Raw genomic sequence first — 12,015 nt, 5'->3', positions numbered from 1 at the left:
TCTATTTTAGTTTAAATCAATTTTAAAAGAAATCTAGGTACAAGATTTTGAAAGAAAACTTTTATATAGTTTAAGCAAAACTTTAAAATTTGAAAAATAAACAAATTTTTACAAAAATTTAAATTTTTAACTTTCGAAATAAAACAATGTTATATTAAAATAACAAAATTTTTAATTTTAAACAAAATTATACCTAATAAAATTTCAAAATTTTTAATTTTAAATGCAAAATTTTTAATATTTTTACAAATTTGTTTCAAAATAAAGTTAAAAATTGCAATATTTGAAGAAAATTGAATATTTTTAAAAGGAATGTTTTAAAACTAGCTAAATTTTGAAAACGTTTTGAAATTTTTGTAAGATATTTCAAAATTTTGTAAGATATTTCCAAAATTTTGTAAAATTATTATTAAAAAAATTTTAAATTTTCCATTTTACTATAAAATATTTTCAAAATTAAGTTCAAAATTAAGATATTTGAAAAATTTTATGAAATTTTAAGAAAAATTTTCAATATTTTGCAAAATTTAAAAATGTTCACAAAAATATTACTTTCAAACTTTTTGAAAATGATAAAATTATAATAAAATTTGACTTTTCATAACAATTTTATTAAAAATTTATTTTCTACAACAAATTTCATTAAAAAAGTTTTGAAATTTTCAGATTTTTTATAATTTTGTTTCAAAATAAAGTTAAAATTAAATTTCAGTTTTAGTTTTTTTATCATTTTCTTTCAAAATAAAGTTGAAATGAAATATTTTTGAAAAATTTTAATAATTTTACGGCAAATATTCATAAAAATATTAAACTTTTCAAATATTTTAATTCTGAACTTTAGGAAAATGACAAATTATAACAAAAAAACATTTTTTTATAAATATTTTTAGAGAAAACCGTTTTTCAAAACAATTTTTATACAAAATTGTCAATTTCATTTCAAAAAAAGGTCAAAATCATAAAATTATTTGATGATAATTTAATATTTTCTTTAAAAATTATTTAAAAATCATAAAAATTTTTAAATATTCTGAATTTGCATAAAATTTTTTAAAATATTTTTTCAAATTTGCTTTATTCTGAAACATTTTCATATAATTTTACTTTGTTTTATTTGATTAATTCAATATTTTTACTTATTTTCAAAATTTTTATAAAATTTTATAGTGTATTGCTTGATTTTTTTCCAATTTCGCTTTTATTTTCAAAATTTTCATTAAAGTTTTTAAAATTTTGTTAGAAATCAAGTGTTTTATTAATTTATTTATTTAGAATATTATTGAAATAAACTTTTTGAAAGTTTGAAAAATATTGAATTAATTTCATTAAAATTTTTCTCTCAGTGTAATGGTGGTGTCTCGGTGACACAAACAACAATTTGCAAAATTTATTTATAAAATTATTTAAAACAATTGTAGCAATAAAATCACATATTATGCAACACTGCTAACAGCTGCGAAATTCAAATAATTAAATTTAATTTAACTTTAAGGTAATTTAAGCCAAAAAAAAACAAACCATGATAAAGACACTTGACCAAGGTTGTACAGCCGGTACAGTAAACAATTTTTTTTTGTTTTTTTCTTTCTGTCGTTATCTTGATTTTGCAAATAAAGTAAAACAAGTTAAAAGAAAATTTACAAAAAGAAGTAAATTGCAATTTTAAAGATGAATCAGCAATAACACAAAATAATAGCAAACTCTTCATTCACACAATCTCAGTAACTTTATAAATATCTGGTATACACAAGCCGGTAACCGGTTTTTTTTTGCAATAACAACAAAATTTTTAAGTTTTTTGCTTAATTTCTTAAAAAAACACTGTATACATACAAAAATTCAGTAGAAATCCATTTTTTCACAAAAATTTCAATCTCTGTAGTTTCTTTCAAACACAAACTTTAAGCTTTAACAAGCTTTTTTTCCATAAGATTTTGTCATTTAAACACAAGTTTAAAGTTTTTTTTTTCACTTCTTTAAGTTCCAAACATTTTTTTCTTGTTAAATCAAAATGTTTTATAATTTTTTTTTCTTAAATTTTTACAAGTTCTTTTTTTTTAAATAATTTCTTTTAGCTCACCTTTAGAGAACTTTTGCAACCGCAGAATTCAACGTTCAACGTTACAATGATCTTAACGTTTGCTTGACTTTACTGCAACACTTCGCTTTTCAAAAATTCACTTTCAAAATGCCCCAATACCAATACACTCTGGCCCCCACTAATACATACACTCTAACGTTGCCAAGTATTCAGCATATTAAAAAAAAAGTACATAGAGAAAAAAATATAAAAACAAAAAAACTAGCGAAAAAAACAACAATTCCTATTGTTGTTTAACAAAAAAAAAAAAAAAAGTTCTTTAAACTGTGGGTAAATATATATGTTAAATGTATGTACAATAGTTTGTTTGTGTGTTTTTTTTACTTTAGGAAATCTACAACAACAAAAAAGCGCCTCATAGAGAGTCAAACAAATACTACACTCTCCTACAGTTTGTTGTTGGTGTTGTTAAACTATATGTAGTTGCTATAAAAAAAGCCCAAAGAGTATGATTTATAGCAAAGAAAGCCTCCTGCAAAGTTTCTTTTTATGTATTTTTGTAGTTGTATAAGTTCTTTTCTAAGAATATCCCTTTGTCTAGCATAAAGGTTGCCATATTATATTACAATATACAAGGGATTTATATACATACATATTTCCTAAATTACTGGAAAGTTTCTAACTTTTAATATTAAGCTGTCAAAAATTTACCTTTATACCAGGCATGGATAATTTAATACTATTGTACTTTGTTCACAATTTTATTGACATCGAAAAATACTTATTAAAATACCTATTGTCCATGCACTAGTCTAGTATGAATATTAGTTCATTGACTAGTCTATAGACTAGTACAATAGTCAATTGACTAGTACACAAAATTCTCAATGGATTTTTCAGTAGACTACTGCATAGAATTGTTCATAGATCAGTAAATAGACTTGACAATAGAACAGTACATAAACTACATAATAGACTAGTCCATAGGCAAATCAATAAACTAATTCATAGACTTGTCTACTCCATAGATTAGTCAGTAAACAAGCCAATATCCGTTAAGTATAGAATTTAGCACTTTTATTTCAAAATTTTCAATGTTAACATAGGACCCTAAAATATTTTTTATCTAAATTTTAAAACTTTTTTAATATTTTGTTCTCATTGGACTTTTTTTATTTTATCTCTAAATTCTCATCTCATTATAAAAGTCTCTTTATTTAAATCTACTTTTAACTATCAGCCGCCGCTGATTCATTTGTATAATTAAGCAATTAAAGTCCAACTACAAATACTACTTAATGACTTAATTAGAGCATTACAGTGTTGGATAAAAACAATTGTAAACAGCCTTTAAAGAGGTTTGTAAAAAATACTCTAAAACGTGGGAAATAAAAGTTTTATGCGAAATTATGTGTTTATTTGTATATTGTTGATTGAATAACAAAAAATCAGTATAAATGACATTTTACAAATTATGAACTGAATTAATTTTAATGAAAACATAAGTTTATAACGGTAGGACCTAAACTGGAGATGCTAAATTATCAACCTAGACTATAGACTAGATTATAGACTAGACCAACGGTTCCCAAAGGGGGTCCGCGCACCCCTAGTGGTCCGTAGCAATATCCTAAGGGGTCCGCAAAGTTAGGCCACATTTCCTAATTCAATGATAAGCTTATCGCAGATTTAAGTTTGTGAAATTTTATGCAAAAGTGTTCTTGTTTGAAAAAAACTATAATAATATATTTCCAAGAAGGGCAATTCGTCTTGAATATGTTAATCCAGTTAATTTTAATTCCATTCCGACACAGATTTTAACAGATTTTGTCTACCAATATTCACCCCTATCGCCAATAGAAATGAAATTTTTGTTCCCATGAAATTTTCATTCCCGTTGAAGGGAAAATTGCTATCGTGAAATTTCTCAACAGGGGAATTTTTTTTACGACAAAAAAGTTAGTGAGAAAAGTGAAAATGGAATATATTTCACATGAAATGTTGATTGGCCATAGGGTGACTATAGACTATACTATACACTAGATTATAGATCAGACTATAGACTGGACTATAGACTAGACTATAGACTAGACTATAGATCAGACTATAGACTAGACTATAGACTATACTATAGACTAGACTATAGATCAGACTATAGACTAGACTATAGACTATACTATAGACTAGACTATAGACCAGACTATAGACTAGACTATAGACTAGACTATAGACTAGACTATAGGCTAGACTATAGACTAGACTATAGACTAAACTTTAGACTAGACTATAGACTAGACTATAGACTAGACTATAGACTAGACTATAGACTAGACTATAGACTAGACTTTAGACTAGACTATAGACTAGACTATAGACTAGACTATAGACTAGACTATAGACTAGACTATAGACTAGACTATAGACTAGACTATAGACTAGACTATAGACTAGACTATAGACTAGACTATAGACTAGACTATAGACTAGACTATAGACTAGACTATAGACTAGACTATAGACTAGACTATAGACTAGACTATAGACTAAACTATAGACTAGACTATAGACTAAACTATAGACTAGACTATAGACTAGACTATAGACTAGACTATAGACTAGACTATAGATTAGACTATAGATTAGACTATAGACAAGTCTATAGACTAGACTATAGACTAGACTATAGACTAGACTATAGACTAGACTATAGACTAGACTATAGACTAGACTATAGACTAGACTATAGACTAGACTATAGACTAGACTATAGACTAGACTATAGACTAGACTATAGACTAGACTATAGACTAGACTATAGATTAGACTGTAGACAAGTCTATAGACTAGACTAGACTTCTAGAACTAGTTGTGGAACTAATAAAAATGTACCTTGCATTAAAGAATTCATCACGAAAAGACAAAATCTGGCAACTCTAGCTTTCAGCACAGTTCAATTTGCGTAAATAAATTCTATAAAAAGCTTTTAGATTTTGCTATAAATTTTAAAAGTACTCTCCTGCTCAATTTTATTAAAGAAAACCCTATAATTATATCTCTCTTATTATTTAACCCTTTTTTTATAGTTTTAATAGTTGTATGTAGTTGTTATTTGAGCAACATATTTAAAGTTCATAAACTTTTGTTTTATTTTGAAACGGAAAGTAATAGTTGTTATTACAACTACAACTGCTACAACAATAGAAAAACTGAGAAAAAAAGTAAAATAGAAATGAACACAAATCAAAATTAACGGAAGTTTCATTTCAAATTGTATAGAATGTAACGTATTTTACATGTATTGTTGTTATTGTATGTAGTATGTGAGTGTATGTTTTAAACTGTATTTAGTGTGAGTGTAATTAAAGTGGGTGTGTGGGAGCTGTTTGACTAGCAGCTGAATTGTTTTTGTTTTTTGCTGGTATTAGTTGCATTTATTGCTGTAGTTGTATTTGTTTTATTCATTAAAAGCAATTGTTTCGTGCTTTTTTCCCTTTAGGTTTTATTTGTTGCTGTTTCTATTCGTATCATTTTAATGTGTGAATTTTTTGTTGTTATTGTTGCTGTTGATTTTCTATTTATTTATTTTTTTTCGTCTATATTGTCGCTATTCTGTCTGTCTTGTTATTTTTATTATTTTTTCACTTGACAAAACAATTTTTAAATTAAGATTTATTTGAACGTGTGTTGTAGAGACAAGATATAACGTCTACACATAATATACTAGATGTTTGCTAGAGTTTATGAATATGATTTTTTTTCCTTCTGGCATATTCCGCCAAATTATTATGAAATCTATGTGTTGCTTTTTTTCATCAATTTCATTTGCAAAATCTAAATCAAAAAAATTTCTTTAAATATTCTTCCAAGTGAAAATTATGAAATAAATGAAAATTTAATTGATTTATAAGAAAATCAAAATGTAAACAATAATTAAACCATAAAAAATTTTCTTACAAAATTTTATAAACAAAAATATTAAAAGATTAAATTTTTAAATAAAATTGTAGAGAAAAAAATTTGCAAAAAATTTTTAAAATTGCTTAATTTTATACAGTTTTTTTTTCTTAAATGATATTTGGTTAAAAATTGTTTATTTAATTGTTAATGGCTATAATTAAAGAAATTTAAATTAATGTCTTTTTGTTTAAAGAAAATTTTTAACTAAAAACTTAAATTATTTTAAACTTAATAAAAATAATCTTTAGATTTTACTGATTATAAATAGGAAACATGTCTGTTAGAATTATTGCGGATTTGGATCCCGAAAATATTTGGGGTCTTTAAAAAATAGATTTCAATAAGCACACAGACAGACAGGCAAATGGACGGACAGATAGTCGGACATAGCTTAATCGAAAATTGGACAGAAAATGTGCTTAAGAGTAGGGTCATTAATTCTAATATGGGTATTGGCAAGACAAGAAAAGTTGTGACAAGGGGGGGCACACCACAAGGTGGTGTCATCTCTCCACTCATGTAGAATCTTGTCGTAAATAAAATCATTTTCAGACCCAGCAGGATAGGCTTCAAAGTAGTCGCACATTCTGAGGACGTAGTGCTGCTTATTCAAGAGAAGTTTCTTTCCACAATAAGTGATCTTATGGAATCAGCTGTTTGCGTCCCGCTATCATGGGCCAGGGAAAACGGTCTAGGTGTTAATCCTCAGTAGGATAAGCTTCAAAGCAGTCGCACATGCTAACGATGTTAAGCTTCTTATTCAAGAGAAGTTTCTTCCTACAATAAGTGAACTCTTTGAATCAACTCTCAACGTTCTGCTATCATGGGCCAGAGCAAACGGTCTAGGTGTTAATCCTGCCGAAACTGAACTGGTTCTTTTCACCAGGAGGTATAAAATCGCAGAATTCAGACCTCCACGAAGTTTGATCTACGACTTAAACAGTCGAACGGACTGAAGCATGATAGTTTTGGTCACGGAATCATTCTACAAAAGATAGGCGGGACAATTATGGGTCATAGCATATAAATAATATTGTTGTCTCTTCGACTACCCGATACCTACATGAGGGCATCCGAGGAATTGACATATATGATTGAAAGTGATTGACGAATGGGCTTTGAGTGAGACGGAACTCAAGTGATCAAATATCACCACCAGAATATCAAAGGATATGACTCTCTTATCTTGTAGTAAGAACTCTATTAGGCTTCTCACGAGTATAATAACTGGGCACTGTATGATTGGACATATGTCGGAACCTATGGGGCACCCACGTTATAACTATTGTAGAAGTTGTCTCGAGGACAAAGAGGAGGTATCGGTACAACACCTTCTATGTGACTACCCAGCCTTACAAGAACACAGACTACTATATCTTGATAAAGCTCTTTTCCATGATCTGATCTGTCTCAGATATGCGTCACTAGTAAAGGTGGGATCATCTAAACGCAAGTCGCAATAGACCAGGGATGTATTTTTATGTAAACACATACAAAAAAGTGAAACAGCTGTTTCCATCTTATTTTGTTATTGTTTCTCTTTTTTGTAATACGGATGGATTTTCATTTACTTTTGCATTAGACTTTACGTACGTAAAGTGTAATCGTGTAAAGGGCCCTTAAATATGATTAGATTTATTAGAAGTATCGACTGGTTCTAACGGGGACCACAGGAACCACACAGTCAACGAAATTACGGAGGGAAACCATTCTCCCTTATGTATGAACTCTCAACATAAGGGAGTGGTATTTCTAAAGGGTACCACAATGGGCCACAAGGTCTCCGGATGAACTCGATAACTTGCGAGTAATTCACGCAACCTAACCTAAGATCAAAAACTGTTTTCTCTTAACAATATGTATCTTAGCCAATGGCACGGAAGACTTAATTCTTAATTAATTTCTCAAAATCAAAATAAAATTTTAAATCATTCCATAAAAACTTTCATTCGTATGATTAATTATCCAGAATTTCATTCCTTAGAGAGTTTATTTATTTATTGAATTATTCCATTTTTCTTCAATTCAAATCTTTCAGAAATCGGTAATATTCCATAAATCCTGATAAAATATTGAAAATTGAATACAATAATTGAAAGATAGTGTAGAATTATATTTCAAATTTATTATAAAACTTTGATCAATATAATTTTCAGATAATAGTAACATTTCTAGAAACTACATTTTGAACAGTTAGACCCAAACACTTGTGGCAAAAAATCATGAGGTATTGATTGATTGTTATGATTTGATATAGAACCAACAAAAAGATAAATAAAATCAAAATTCATTTTATAGTTTTTTTTTTTTGCGTGCACGACAACAATATATTTCTTAAATTTGTCACACTTTCACAATTTCTATAGCAAAAGTCAAACTAATAGTTTAAATTATTTTTATGGCACAAAAAATACTGATAATATTGCCCTGCATACGTGCAAAAAGTCATCTGTATCAAACGACTCTTATTGTGCATATGTTTGTGAATTTGTGATAATAGAACATAAAGATATACTTGTTTAGAACATATGTTTTGTGATTGAGTATAGAGTATTTGCCATCGGCTACAATAACAGGGCCCTGTGCCACCCACTAAAACAAAAACAAAAAAACATTTTCTTGGCAACAATTTGCAAAACAATATTGTTTTTATTAAACAATTTACCTCTATCCCCCGGAAAAACAGCTGATGTTCAATTTTAGCAAAATTATTTTTTTTTCTTTTGTTTAGTTTGGGAATTTTTGTGTGTGAGAAGAAGATTAAAGTTAAGATACTTAAAGTACAGTAGAGTCTCAACGATGCCGGTAATGGCATCGTATTCTATATCAGATGTTTTCGAGAAGTTTGCTATTAAAAATCGGTTCATAAATAACGGAGATTTTCCGAAAAAAATTTGATTTTTCCAGAATTTTGTAAATATTTCGAATGCCATGTTTGTTATGTATAAATAGGTGAGTTTTGTATAAATAGGTGGGTGGATATGTATATCAAAAGAAGTACTTCAAAAGACCTTTCGTTTAAGCCCGCTTTACAGGAGCACACAAGTAATCCCAGCAGTTCGACGGGAAAGTCCCGAACTGACCACTTAACCTACCACTTGTGGTGGCCCCTAGCCACCTGACTACCCAGGTGACCAACCATTTTAACAGGGGCTTGTCCTACGAGGAAGTCAATCGTCACTCTACACCCTACAAAGATACAGTAAAGAGACGATTGCCTCCGCTCTCGCTTACAAAGGGAACACTAAAGTGACGACTGTCTTCATTCTCGTTTACAAAGGGTACATTCGTGACGAATTGTCGAACTGCTGGGATATGATCTTTAACAATTTTGTGTAGAAGTGGACGGATAGGATCGTCTAAACGCAAAATTAAACCTTCAGACATTGAGAGAAAATACGGATGCAAAATTTGACAGTCGTACGGCGTAAATTTTACATTTTAGCCGCCGCCGATAATTTCCGTTATGAGCCGCCGCTGATAATTTTGCATCGGCTGGTATCTTTGTCGTACGAGTCTTTTCATTTTTTGAAATGATTAAAAAAACAAGCAATTCGCATTAGATCAGGGATGTATTAGATCAGGGATGTATTTTTATATAAACACATACAAAAAGTGAAACAGCTGTTCCCATCTTACTTTGTTATTATTTTATACAAATGGTGTAAACAAAATAAATATATAAATCATACGACTTTTATTGTCTTTTTTTCATACGGATGGAATTTCATTTAACTTTTTCATTAGACTTTGCGTACATAAAGTGTGATCGTGTAAAGGGCCCTTTAATATGCATTTTGTCTACAATCGAAAACATTTTTGATGGTATTTACCGTATAATCTTTATTCTACTGTCAAAAAAAGGGAAATACAACACACAATAAAAATATATACTTAAGTTTATAAACAAATATTTATATGTATATTAAATGAAAAGAACAGTGATTATTATGTAATCGAAATCTAGTATATTACGTTTCGATAATTTTTTTTATCAAACTTTTCCCCTTTTTATTCTCTTTCATATACTGCAAATTATATACAATTCTATACTATATATAAAAGTGGGAAAGACAGTAGTAAACAAAAAACAAAATAATTTTGGCAAATTTTCAATATTTTTTGTTGTTATTATTTTTACATGTTATTTGTTGCCTTTTTCTTTAAGCAAAAAATTTGTTTTGTCAAAAAAAAGTCGAAAAAAAAATAAGGTACTAACGTCAAGTTCAAGTTTATTGAAAATTTCAAATATATATTTTTGTTTTTAAGAAGAAAGTTAGCTACATATATTAAGTTTTAAATCAACAAAATTGTTTACGTCCGATTTCTTTTTTCATTTTCATCTATAATTTTAGTAATTTTGAAAAATTATATGGCATAAACATTTCCCTGAATAGCACCCACCTTCTAATAATGTTTGAATGAAAATTGTATTTGAATAATTTATTTTAAATGTTTATATTTTCATAGATTTTCAAGTACCTAACAGATTTATAGTATTGAAATGAAACATAATTTTTAAGTCCCCCCCATCAAATTGGATATTATGGGATTTGAAATAGTGCAGAAACGTTTACGGATTATTTTGCAAATACTATCAATCTTAAATATATATAAATAAATTTTGAGTAATAAACAGTTCCTGTCACAATTTAGATAAAGTTTTTAATGTGTTATAAGTCCATTTATATATATTTTTACAATATCGTTCTTATTATGAGCCCTTTATAAGAATATGGATCAGATATTGGTGGAATTCTATAGATAAACAAGATAAACTTGAGGGTAAACTGACTACTGTGTTAAGATAAGATGTCTAAGGGGTTAACGTGAACACAAAACGGTCTTATTTCACGGAGGTCTTTTTCACCCACTGGGTAGACTTGAGACGTTCTACCACGCTCCCCAGCGCATCCTTCTATGAAGAACTCAGGTGACAATTTTTGTACATGGCGGTGCGGGTCCATGTACAAGCACTTTGCTGAAGTACTAGAGCTACCATGATAAGGACGGCAAGATCACCGGTTACAATAGAAATACGATTTTCGATCTACAGTAAAACATTTTGTCAGGAATGGGAGTGTAAGTTACTTCTCCATACTAACATTTATAAAGCATTAGACTGGGCCTTGATATGAGATATTGGACAATCGAGACCTTATATATTTTGATTCAGACCTTTCCTTGAGAAGGATATAAGTTTATATATAAGTTTTTCATTTCGTTTATAATTTCCATAATAAAATTGGCCGACCCTATATATATATTTTGAGTCCTTAAAGATAGCGGAGTCGATTAAGCAGTTTGTGCGTCTGTCTGTCTATATGTATGTTTGTTGAAGTCAATTTTCTGAAGACCCCAGATATCTTCGGGATCCAAATGTTCAACAATTGTGTCAGACATGCTTTCAAAAAGTTTCCTATTTAAAATCGGTTCATAAATAACAGAGATATAAGCAAAAAAACCGAGACAACCTCTGAGAATTTCACCAAAAATTGAGATTTTTGGTGCAACAATAACACACGGAATCATGCGGTCAATTTTGTTCTTGTGTTTTTGCTTGTTTATAAAATCAAATCAGGGCAGGAAGAACACGTTACGAATGATGTTGTGTGTTGTTATTGGCTAGAAACATGAAAGCATATAAAGCCCGGAGTGAAAGGGAACTTTTTGGTACTTTTTCTTTCTTCAAAAGACTCTTTTGAAATATTAAACCTAGAAACATAAAATTAAGCATATAGAGCCCGGTTTAAGAGAACCTATGTATAAAAGGGGACTTTTTGGTGCTTTTTCGTTCTTCAAAAGATACTTTTTTAATTGTCTATAATATTGAATGTGAAAACTTGAAATAAGCATTTAGAGCCTGGATTAAGTGAGAACCTATAAAAGGGGACTTTTTGGTACTTTTTCTTTTAGGAAAGAATTTTTGGTACTTTTTCGTTCTACTTTCGACTTTCTGGCAGAGGTATTTCAGAAAATCATTTTAACAATTTGAACGGAGTTGCCACTAATTTAAG

The 12,015-nt window shown here is 28.8% G+C and overlaps 1 protein-coding gene across 4 annotated transcripts in view; it reads right to left on the bottom strand.

Moving 5' to 3' along the window:
- Positions 1-12,015, bottom strand: part of LOC119607732 (arginine kinase) — a 66,946-nt gene that overhangs the window by 22,723 nt on the left and 32,208 nt on the right. Inside the window, exon 1 of one of the 4 annotated variants that reach the window (XM_037961817.1) lies at positions 2,081-2,250. The exons of the other annotated variants lie outside the window; for them this stretch is intronic. The gene's annotated coding sequence lies outside the window, so the exon portion shown is untranslated. Of the gene's footprint in view, positions 1-2,080; positions 2,251-12,015 lie in introns of those variants that run through there. 4 annotated transcript variants of the gene reach the window in all.

This window comes from Lucilia sericata, unplaced genomic scaffold (genome assembly GCF_015586225.1).
Source record: "Lucilia sericata isolate MDLA Ls3-8-SP2 unplaced genomic scaffold, ASM1558622v1 Contig000738F_arrow, whole genome shotgun sequence".
NCBI classification, from domain to species: Eukaryota; Metazoa; Arthropoda; class Insecta; order Diptera; family Calliphoridae; genus Lucilia; species Lucilia sericata.
The sequence above is the reverse complement of the archived record's forward strand: the minus strand, read 5'-3'. Positions and strand labels throughout refer to the sequence as shown.